The sequence below is a fragment of the Oncorhynchus tshawytscha genome, linkage group LG20, assembly GCF_018296145.1.
Source record: "Oncorhynchus tshawytscha isolate Ot180627B linkage group LG20, Otsh_v2.0, whole genome shotgun sequence".
Lineage (NCBI taxonomy): Eukaryota > Metazoa > Chordata > Actinopteri > Salmoniformes > Salmonidae > Oncorhynchus > Oncorhynchus tshawytscha.
This window is the reverse complement of record NC_056448.1, coordinates 19,412,371-19,425,268: the sequence shown is the minus strand read 5'-3', so window position 1 is coordinate 19,425,268 and position 12,898 is coordinate 19,412,371.

Genomic DNA, 12,898 nt, shown 5'->3' with positions numbered 1-12,898 from the left:
TAGGGCGAGTAATGTTCAGTGAGATGTTCTCTCATTTGTGTCTGGAAGTAGTTAGCAATTTAGCTTGGGTGCTTGACTCTTGCTCGTAGTACAGAACGGTCGGATCAATCCTTAAAGAGATGGGTGGGGCTAAAGTTTAAGAGGGTGTGAACGATGCTGAATGGGTGTAGACAAAGAAGAGCTCTCCAATAGTAGTTCCAAAACATTCAAATGCCATTTTCTCAAAAGTGAGTTTACAAGTTTATCAATATTCAAAGCAAAATAACTTTTCAATTGTTCCTCAACAGTATTTTAAAGAACTCTCATCGACATTGAACTCTAAATACAAAGAACAACACAATTTCAAAAGACCGATTTGAGCTGGTCGGGTCAGGGACTTGGTCTTTTACCAAGTAGGGATAATCTTCTGTACACCACCCCTACCTTGTCACAACACAACTTATTGATGGAAAGAAAATCCACAAATGAACTTTTAACAATGCACACCTGTTAATTGAAATGCATTCCAGGTGAATACCTCATGAAGCTGGTTGAGAGAATACCAAGAGTGTGCAAAGCTGTAATTCTGAACGCACTGGAAATAATGTAAATAATGAATGTAAATAATGATTGTGAAAAACAAAGAAGCAGTACTACAATCTGACATTGTCTATACGGGTGAATGCATGTTGTTTTCCAAATTTGGCAATGGCTGTCGCCAAAATGCTTCTATTTGCTCTGACCTCTGCTGCTAAAAAAATACATGAAATCCTTTTTTTCAGTTTATGCCTTTTTGAACCCGGCACCCAAATACATTTTTGGTACTACAAACTTTTGAGTTGAGCATGCCAATTCCTCATTCTATGGATAACATGTCAAAACGTGTTCTATGGGTGGGGTGGACAACATGCTCAAACATGTCCTCTCTATGGGTGGGGTGGATAACATGTCCAACATGTTCTCTATGGGTGGACAACATGTCCCAAACGTGTTTTATGGGAGGACAACATGTCCAAACATCTTCTTTATGGGTAGGATGGATAACGTGTCTAACATGTTCTCTATTGATGTGGTGGATAACATGTCCAAACACGTCCGCTCTATGGGTGGGGTGGATAACATATCCAACATGTTCTCTATGGGTGGAGACCATGCCCAAACAGGTTTTCTATGCATGGACAACATGTTCAACATGTTCTCTATGGGTGGAAAATATGTCCAACCATGTCCTCTATTGATGGGCTGGACTAGATGTCCAAACATGTCCTCTCCATGGGTGGGTTGGATAACATGTCCAACACGTTCTCTATAGGTGGAGAAAATGTCCCAAACAAGAATAAGACAGTTCCAGGGCATACTTTTGTGTTAGTGAACACATATAGAAACATGTCACATGACTTTTGTGGGGGTCGTAGAGCAAAACGGAGAACACCATCGTGTTCAATCAGTGTTCAAATTAGTTCATATTAGTTTGTAGCCTAAACCGTTCGGATGTTACAGAACTCAGATTTTCGGGATGTCTGCTGTAGCTCTGCCACCTTCCAGCGCAGATGTGGAAGGTCAACATCGGTGGATGCGGTGGACTGAGACGCAGTCTATGCAAAGAACCAGATATCTGTAGCTTAAACAGATGGATTTCGTTGGGGAATTTTTATTATGATTATTTTCTTTCACTGGGATCACAGATATTAACTCTAGTTTTTTTTATACCATAACCTAAGTACTGCATTTGCTTTAGTCAATTAATTTATCAAGTTGGCTGAATAATACGATGAAAACCTCTTCTAGCAGACTCAAAGAGTAAACAGGTCAGCAGCCCTGGGGGAGAGATGTACTGTATACATGTTTGGCAGCAGCAATGTATTATACACTCTTGGAAAAAATGGTTATTCGGCTGTCCCCATAGGAGAACCCTTTGAATTTCCCTTTTTGGTTCCATGTAGGACCCTTTCCACAGAGGATTCTACATGGAACCAAAAAGGGTTCTACGCGGAACCAAAAAGAGGTCTCCCCGGAACCAAAAAGGGTTCCCCTATGGGGACAGCCAAAGAAACCCTTTGGAATGTTTTTTTTCTAAGTGCACAGTTTGCCTTGCTCCTTTCTTTTTACAAGAATCACAAACTCCAGCACAGCAAACAGTTAGTTGTGCACTGTAGACAGCCCACACCCATGTACTTTAAAAATCACCTTTGACTGAGAGAATTAAGCGAGTTTGCAGCCAAGTCTATAGATCTGTGGGAAATCGCTCAGGCGTAGAGGATTTGCATACTCTTGCACCTAAATAACTTATTACTGAGGCCGGCTGCACTCACATTGCTGTCCTGATTTCAGGGTCCACTGCACATCTGAGCCTGACAAAAGGTGCCAGTTCTTGAATTGTGATGCAATTTAGGATACCACTGTCTCTCTGAAATAAATGAGGCATCTGAGGGAAAAACAGAATGAGAGGTGGTGAAGAGGAGGAGAGAGATATTGACATTGAGGCAATCTAAAAGTACAGTATTTACATAATTATAAAATAACTAAAATGAATTAAATATTTAAGGATTAATACATAGTGTGCAATTATTGTATCTTTGTAAAAATATTAGTAAGCAACAGACAGTTTCTGCATACCAATCATACTGCTGCAAATTGCATGGACAGAAATATGAAACAAACATTGTAAGGAGTTTCTATAGCAACCTTAAGCTGTCTGTGTCTGCCTGACAATTAGAAATGATTAGTCTTCATTCATTCTCAATTAGGTTTTCTTGTACGCGCTAATTAGTTAATCACATCGCATGTGATCAAGGTAATTGTGATGTGTTTCAAGAAGTTAGGAAATAAGTTATAATTTATTAGCATTATGACGGATACACTTTAAGGTATTGAATAAGTGGAGTGGTTCAATTGAGTTCGAGCATAGACAAATTCAAACTAAATCATGATGTGAAGTTTTTCATTAAGTAAATATAAATACTTTGTGTGCTATGACCTTTTGTAATAAGATTTTGTTTCCTGGAACCATTGCAAACCTGGCATTGTATTAATACTATACATCCTCTTATTTCCATTGAGGCAAACTGATTTTGAGAAACGTGTCAACTTTGCATTTTGGTGTTGTTCAACAGAGCCATCTTCCAGTATTGGACAAATACAGTTCAAACAGTGCTTTTGTGAGGTTGAATTTACAGCTGGCACACTGTACATGGACCAGGTCGCAGTGTGACAGACGTCAATATTGCAGTCGGCCTAATAGCAATAGTGTGATGAAGAGAGTGATGGATCTTTACATTACATAACGATGCATACCCCCCTCCACACACACATCACCATACCCTGATTCCTCCACCTAACCATTGTTCTTTCTTTAGTTCCAAGTCAAGGACTTCCTGAGGGGATCAATGGGGTTGCGGTCAAGTGTTCATCACTGTGGGTCCTTGATGTGGCTGTCAGATCCCAGCTCCCTCCCAACCACCCTGCTCATGCCCACTGAGCAAGAGCAAGGCCCACAGCATGATCAATCATCTGCAAATCATTTCCTGAAAAATAACATGAAAACTGCTACATGCTGGTGATGAGGTTCAAGTCGAAGCACTGGGACAGGAGAGTCAGATCACTGTGCTTTACATTTTTGAGTTTTCTATCACTAGTGTGTTAAATATATATTTTTCTGATAAAAATGATGCTCTGTAACTTTGTCAGGTTTTAGCGAAGGGTTCAAGTAAGTACTTGAGATGATTAATTTCTTCCTCATTGCTTTGGGACTTCTTGACATTGATGCCTCCTTGACACTGACACCTTGGGAAAATACTGCTAAAGTGACAGCTACTAACTCACCAAAGTTGGCTTCTCAGTCAGTTTGGCTTTGGATGAGAGGATCTTTAGCTCCATATATCGTAGCATGTTGACTTTTCTCATCTCCATGAGCATGCTATATCTCTTCTCCCAGGGGCATATTAATCAAACATAAACAGATCAAATGTAAATGCTTTTTTTCTACATATTCAAGGTGACAGACATTTCAAAGCAGCTGTTTTGCCATCAGAACATCGTGTAACTGTTAGATATTACAGCTAACTTTTTTAAATGTTTACTGAAGAGAATGTTTAGTTGAAGCCAATCTTTAGTTTATTACAGCTCTCCACTCTCATAAAACATAAAACCCTATGGAATTATCATAATTACTATTCCTTCTAGCTACCAGATCTTGACCTAATGATGACAATATTTTATGCTAACAATTTTAGTGGGTCTTTTTTTTAATTACCACAAAATAATTTTCTTCCAAATTATTAATAATCTGTCAATCACTCAAAACGTTGACATCTGTTTGGGTATATTTGCTTGTTATTGGTTTGGGTATAATTAAAATGTTCTTTAGTGTATCTAGAGTTCAATGTCGATGTGAGTTCTTTAAAATACATTTTACAATTGGCTTATATTAACAACTTGAATCAATTAAAAATGTGAAGAAGCAAATTATTGTCAAACATTAATTAAGTTATTATACATTTTAGGGAATGGAAGCTATTAATTTGCAAGACTAAATAAGTCATACTCTTTGGGAACAAATGGTCTATGTGCTGCATCTGTCTACCCTGGATTAATTTACATTTTGATGTGAAGACATTTAATTGCATTCAACAGTGCACGTTTCTTCCCTGACAGTAAACCTTGTCAAAAGTAAATTGTTTGGAGTATAATTAATCATCACTCAGGGAACATTAGAGGGAACAATGCCTTATTTTGTGAGTGCGGATTAAAACTGCCATCAGAATCGCCTTACCCAGATACACAACCACATTACAGTGCCACAGACACAATAGGCCGATAACTGGTTTATCACGAAAATATGCCACTTATTATGTGATGAACCTGCCCTGATTCACAACCATGCCTGCAGGACTTATCCAGCGATTACAGGGTCAGAGAAATTAATTGGATTTTCATGCAGAGGAGGGATAGCAGAGATTTGCTTATTCAGGGAAACACACTAAAGGTATCGAGTAACTTAAACTTATTCTAATGTTTGCAAGTATGGCCCCTGCCTGTTTGGCCAAATCTTATAAATGCTAAGTACACAGACTGACCCCCCCCACACGGTCCTATTTTGCTGCAATGTCATTCTTGATTTGTGTGAAGGGTGAACAAATTACCTTTTTTCTCATTGACACAATACAATCAGTATGTGTCTGGCCCCATCGGTTCTCTCAGGCAGAAGCTGCAAGGTGAGATATCATACGGGCTCTGCCTCTGTGTGAGTGTGAAGTCCTCTGCTTGGGATAAAAACTTCTTATTTTTTTAAATGTAACCTTTATTCAACTAGCAAGTCAGTTAAGAACAAATTCTTACTTTCCATGACAGCCTACCGGGGAACAACAGGTTAACTGCCTTGTTCAGGGGCAGAACAACAGATGTTTACCTTGTCAGCTCAGGGAATCAATCCAGCAACCTTTCGGTTACTGGCCCAATGCTCTAACTACTAGGCTACCTGCCTCGCCTGGATGAGAGCTACTTTTTACTTAAATCATTTCAATTCTACATCTAAAACACTGGTTTATGGGCTTCAGTCTGCCTAAGAGTGCTGTCAAGGAAAACAGATATATTTTTCATATAGTTTCCATTATAAGTTGGTCTTGCAGAACTCTCTTTCCAGAGTACAGTTTCCAAAAATTGTGCTCAGTAAGTTTTACAGAAGTGCACATCCTCATCAAACACTAGCCTTTATCTGCTCTGAGCATCTACAATGCTGAGTTTGTATCATATTAATCACAGCAAATAACTATGAAAACCAAGTATTTTGAAAACAATAGCCAACTGCTTCCCTGACTTTGTATTTGTTGTGTGAAATGGAAACAGAAAACAGGTTACAACAGTATCAAAGCTCATATCTCCTTTTAGAATTTTAGAATATTAATAAACCCAACCATAGCATTTTGAAATGTGTTGTGCCCATGAACACACAAGGTGAGAATGTTATTGAAAGCTCAATTACAGATATTTCAAAAAGTGAAGGGCCAATTTTAGGCAAAATATACAGTCAATACGAGTGTTAAAGGTCAGTTATCCCATGGATTCAATTACTTCTAGAGATCCTGTGAAGTTATAATGCTATATGTGACAGTGTTGTGTAAATACAGTGGTGTGATCAGAATTGAGAAGGGCAAGAGCTAGCTCGAGAGAGAACATGATAAAAGACCACCCTTTCCCTCCCATGCTCAAAGTTTCTATTTAACACCATCTCAGTAAATTGTGTTTTTAACCTTTTGGTTGCCCCAAGGGATAAGACTGTGAACTACAGTACATTCCACTACACAAGTATGTACATTTTTGCCCCGGGTAAATACATTTGTGTTTGAACTACTTGTAAATTCATCAATCACATGTTGAATATTAGTGCTTAACGTGTTTGTCAAGCTCGTCTGAGAACCAAAGTGTCTTCCTTTATTATAGCTGACCTATACATGCGATATTAAGGGTGCGCACAGTAGTATAGTCATTTGCACAAGGTATGTCTTACTTCCTTTCATACTTTGAGACTGTTCAGGGCTTTATACAAATGTATACAGTATTTTCTGTCAACGAGACATACAAATGTTCTGACAGTTGCTATTTCAATGAAAATGTAAACGGCAGAATAAATGGAAAATCATAAGAGCACACATTCCATTAAACTAAAGAAAGGAGGGCCAAAGATAACGTCAGTCCCTTCAGCTGTTATAAGACTTTTGTCAAAGCCATTTTCTTCCAGCATAAAACAGGGGGGTTAAGGGGACTTGAGTGATGAGCAGGGTGTGTGTAGGTGTCTTTGCTAGCGACCTTGTCTGTAATAGAGTTTCACTTCTCAAAAATCTCAGGCCAAACAAGTCTCAGCCAGGCGTGAATGGACTCCAGTGGGTGCTTTTTAATTGCCTCTCCCCTTCATGGTTCACACAGGCACTTCTACCCTGGCACTAGCTGGAGAAAGAGAAACAACAATTAAAATAGCCACCAGACCAGAGAAAGAATGTCTTGAGAAGTCAGCTAATGACAGGAGGAGTTTGTTACAAATGCATTAGGGAAAGAGAAGAACAGTGCACAAGGACTCACAGTACAAGGCACATAAAGCCTTTTAAGACTCACAGTTCAAGGCACTTCTGTCACAGCAAGCTGTAACTTTAATAAGTGTATTTCATTCAGGATTATTTTAGAGCTCTGGCACAAGTCGACGTATGAACCTAACAAGCAAGGCTAGGGCTTTCTAAGCTAGAACAAGTCAGTCTGTCTGTTTGAGAAGTGAACACAACATCATTTGTATTATTGCCAAGGCAAGCTACTGAAACACCTGACAGAAGTTAGACAGATGATCAGAGAAAACAGAGGATCAGGCAAAACTTTATCCAAACAAAAGATTAAGTATGGCACACCTCAGAAACATTTTCCAAGAAAACAAGGCATATAAGATGTGAACTAAGTGGAATCTAGCAAATAAATAGACATTCAGGTGGGTTAAGAGAGTAGGTTGACACATTTATCAATTGTTCCACAATGCTGTCTCTGAATTCCTGTCAACAATAGCATTTCCGAATGGCTTGCAACTTTCAAGACTTAATCGAGGTTAAAAAAAAATTACGAGGAAGAAAACAATATCTTGATAGATAAATGACAAACAAATTCCATCAGATGTAATAATGCTCCAAGTCATGTTTCCTGTAGAACAACCCTTTAAAGGCATTATGATGGAACAATCTAAGGAAGTGATTGTGATAACTAATACACCCAAGCTGCAGTCATCTTGGAGATACACATCTGAAGAAAAGCTCATCAGGGAGAATGGTCATTATCTCTACATAAGGCTCAGTCATTCTATCTTTTCCTTTCATTATCATACAGAATTCCTGATCTAGTGCGGCATCACGTCTCGTCGCCAATCACTGATGTTATCGTTTAGCGCTGCTGGAGGACAATACACAACAATCACAGATTACCACCTGATAAAAACCCCTCCAATGAATCAAGAGTTGAGTGGGAGAGACTTTTAATTCAATCTCCAAAAGAAGTATCCTTCATATACTCTATTCCACTATTTCAGAGTTTAGGGATTTAAGGGATTGCGATGAGGGTTTACCTCGTCTAGACAGAGGACAGTTATTGAGCGCACTTTTGTGCTTGGGATCGGGCAACGGTTTACAGTATCTGTTCTAGTGGCGACTATTGGGAAATTGTGCAACGCTGCATTACATCTCAGTGCTCTTTTACTGGAATGAAGTGGTCTGAGACCAACTTTGCTATCGATGGCAGTCACAGTTGGATGGACGAACAACTATGAACAATTGCAAGATAAAATGATTGTTCAAAATTATTCCATCCAGTATCATGTGTACATAAGACAGAGATATTCAGAATGCAAATATCGCTGTCGCAATCACCAATGGTAAATTATCCACGTTAATCACTGGATTCTCATGAAGCACGACATAGTTTTGCCCCATAAACATATCATACTTCAAAATAACGATGCCTACAGTACTGTCAAGCGTTGAATTACACAATTCTAACATGTGCATTATGTCTAATTAGGAATAACAACTATTAAAACAGGTAGACGTGAACGTCTAATGCGGCTGCCAATTTAACTGAATCACACTAAAAAGCATTCAATAACATATGTGCACAGTAAGTGTGACCTCTTTTGTGAACAAATGTGTTCTACTGTGAGCGAACAGAGGTATTTGCATTTCTAATATCTGCATCCTATATTCCTGATACTGGTTTGAATAATTTCTAACAACCATTTTATCTTGCAATTGTTCCTAGTTATTAGTCCAGCCATCTGTGACAGCCATTGATAGCAAAGTGGGTCTCAGACCACTTCATTATTCAGGGGTTGTTTTCTCAAATAAACGGAAATTGAGCAAACAGAGTAAACTTTTAGCAACCAGAGAATGACAGGGATTTCCTCTAGATAACACAGCCACAAAGTCTGAACAGCTTTCACATTGTGACAACAGATTCCACTCTGGCGGGAGAAATCAATAGGCGAATATCACAACTAATCACAACACTGGTGGGTAAGTAATACTGTGAAACACTATCATTCCACTATTACTGCACATATTATTATGGACATTTTTTTAAATTACTGTGCAAAAAAATCCAAAATATCCTTTGTATAGCACCTTTAATTATCTCTAATTGTCCCTAAATAACATAATGTTGGTAGCGTGCCAAACTCAATAACATCAAACAGTCTAATTGCAGTCAGATGTGTGGCTGGTAAATGAATCCCTGCATTTATAGTCTACCACTAATTATTCCCCATTTGCTTTCAAGCTTGTTTATTCTTCGCAAGATACAAGGACATCTGAATTCATCGTTAACTTTGCAATGTCTTTGTGGGAGTATTTTTTAAACTTAAAATATGAAAGCTCAAAATACAAATGCAGATTTATTTGCCATCATTCTGTTCACCATTTTTATTGAAATGCCAATGGAAATGGTATTCTCTATGTAAGACTGGGAGACTTGTTTTCTGCATTTCAATGAACCCATGTCATTACTTGAGGCTTACTTGATAAGAGAGACAGGGAACTAGGAGAGTTCTCCCACTCCTCTAAACATATTTTTTTATGGTACAATCTCCTGGGATATACATGAAGTTTACTCAAAATGTCAGCTTCATACAGCGTGAAACAGATATAGCCTTAGGTCTCCATAGGGTAGAGCCGTAAATAAAAACTTTTTTAGAGTGACAGTATCATGATGCTTGGTGTATATTTTACACCCATAGAGAATGTAATTGATGCCTTCACTTTCAAAGGAGTTGATTCAAAATCCTCATAAGGGCAAAGAATTCCAAAGTGTTTGTTCTAGTGACAACAATGGTGCCAGTGCTTAGTGTGTGCAGTATTGGTATATACAGTGTGTGGAATATTGTTATATACAGTGTTTGCAGTATTGGTATATACAGTGTGTGCAATATTGGTATATATTCTACCCACAATTACATAGTACTTCTTGATATTATGCAGTCTTATGATCTCACTGTAAAGAGTGGCAAGATACTGTACACTTTAAAAAACTTTCTTTGGTTATGGCTCAAGGTATCTGTCTAATTTGAAAGCTATTCTCACCTCTCCAAAGTCTCAAAGCATACACTGATCCAGGTTCATCACATATGTATAAGCATAAGCATACACGTGTCGATCAAGCACTTGTGGCGATGATTATATCATTGGCATATCTCTTTTCAGAAACACTGTCTTTGCACCATTCTTTCTTTGTGCTTCTCTCTTCAGAAGTGTTGTCAGGTGTTCCAGCTCCAGAATTACTATTGGAGGCATCTGGATATCCTTATAGATATAATCACAGCTTACAAGCATCAATGTCACATGCACGCAATTGAAAAGCAGAGTGGGAAGATGATATAGCTCATAATTAGAGGCTTTGCGGGTAAAGGAGACCTTGATGCCATGCCTCAGTGTTCCCCTGCAACAGCTCTAACGATCATCTCACAGCGGCTGACATACAGAATTGAACTCATAGGCGGGGTTGGGATATCTAATGTAAGCTGTCTTTATACTGTTACACTGTAACAAAAATGTAATCACATTCTGATTCAACCCACATTTAGTCTATTCTGTCATTTCTCAAAATAAAACGATTTCAAGTAGTGTCATGCTGTTTTAGTCTTTTTTTTCTGTGTAGCAACATAGAGAAGTATCTCAAAGAATAAAAATATATTATATATAGTTTTGGCATCCAACATATTTACACACACATTGCTATGAAACGTTACACATTGAAAGGCAAAGGGGTTACTGACCCGTTGCCATTCTCTCCTGGTAAAACCAAAAATAGCCAACCACTGGGCACAGACGTCAATTCAACATCTATTCAATGTCGGTTCAAAGTCATTTACAGTGCCTTGCGAAAGTATTCGGCCCCCTTGAACTTTGCGACCTTTTGCCACATTTCAGGCTTCAAACATAAAGATATAAAACTGTATTTTTTTGTGAAGAATCAACAACAAGTGGGACACAATCATGAAGTGGAACGACATTTATTGGATATTTCAAACTTTTTTAACAAATCAAAAACTGAAAAATTGGGCGTGCAAAATTATTCAGCCCCTTTACTTTCAGTGCAGCAAACTCTCTCCAGAAGTTCAGTGAGGATCTCTGAATGATCCAATGTTGACCTAAATGACTAATGATGATAAATACAATCCACCTGTGTGTAATCAAGTCTCCGTATAAATGCACCTGCACTGTGATAGTCTCAGAGGTCCGTTAAAAGCGCAGAGAGCATCATGAAGAACAAGGAACACACCAGGCAGGTCCGAGATACTGTTGTGAAGAAGTTTAAAGACAGATTTGGATACAAAAAGATTTCCCAAGCTTTAAACATCCCAAGGAGCACTGTGCAAGCGATAATATTGAAATGGAAGGAGTATCAGACCACTACAAATCTACGAAGACCTGGCCGTCCCTCTAAACTTTCAGCTCATACAAGGAGAAGACTGATCAGAGATGCAGCCAAGAGGCCCATGATCACTCTGGATGAACTGCAGAGATCTACAGCTGAGGTGGGAGACTCTGTCCATAGGACAACAATCAGTCGTATATTGCACAAATCTGGCCTTTATGGAAGAGTGGCAAGAAGAAAGCCATTTCTTAAAGATATCCATAAAAAGTGTTGTTTAAAGTTTGCCACAAGCCACCTGGGAGACACACCAAACATGTGGAAGAAGGTGCTCTGGTCAGATGAAACCAAAATTGAACTTTTTAGCAACAATGCAAAACGTTATGTTTGGCGTAAACGCAACACAGCTCATCACCCTGAACACACCATCCCCACTGTCAAACATGGTGGTGGCAGCATCATGGTTTGGGCCTGCTTTTCTTCAGGGAAGATGGTTAAAGTTGATGGGAAGATGGATGGAGCCAAATACAGGACCATTATGGAAGAATGATGGAGTCTGCAAAAGACCTGAGACTGGGACGGAGATTGGTCTTCCAACAAGACAATGATCCAAAACATAAAGCAAAATCTACAATGGAATGGTTCAAAAATAAACATATCCAGGTGTTAGAATGGCCAAGTCAAAGTCCAGACCTGAATCTAATCGAGAATCTGTGGAAAGAACTGAAAACTGCTGTTCACAAATGCTCTCCATCCAACCTCACTGAGCTCGAGCTGTTTTGCAAGGAGGAATGGGAAAAAATGTCAGTCTCTCGATGTGCAAAACTGATAGAGACATACCCCAAGCGACTTACAGCTGTAATCGCAGCAAAGGTGGTGCTACAAAGTATTAACTTAAGGGGGCTGAATAATTTTGCACGCCCAATTTTTCAGTTTTTGATTTGTTAAAAAAGTTTGAAATATCCAATAAATGTCGTTCCACTTCATGATTGTGTCCCACTTGTTGTTGATTCTTCACAAAAAAATACAGTTTTATATCTTTATGTTTCAAGCCTGAAATGTGGCAAAAGGTCGCAAAGTTCAAGGGGGCCAAATACTTTCGCAAGGCACTGTATTTGAGGTGTGTCCTTAAAAATGTGTGCCAATATGCTCATTTCATTCAGCACAACTGCGGTAACTCAGTTGGTTATCTTTTTAAGGCTAGGGGTATTCGGAAGTTTGGATGACTGAGGTGCCCAAAGTAAACTGCCTGTTACTCAGGCCCAGAAGCTAGGATATGCATATGCATGGTAGTATTGGATAGAAAACATTATAAAGTTTCTAAAACTGTTAATATAATGTCTGTGAGTATAACAGAACTGAGTTGTCAGGCGAAACCCCGAAGACAATCCGTCCAGAAAAATTATTATTTGAGGTCATTGGGCATTTCAATGCTTTTCTATGAGAAAGTCTAATAATTAGGATCCAGATTGCAGTTCCTATGGCTTCCACTAGATGTCAACAGTCTTTAGAAATTGTTTCATGCTTGTTT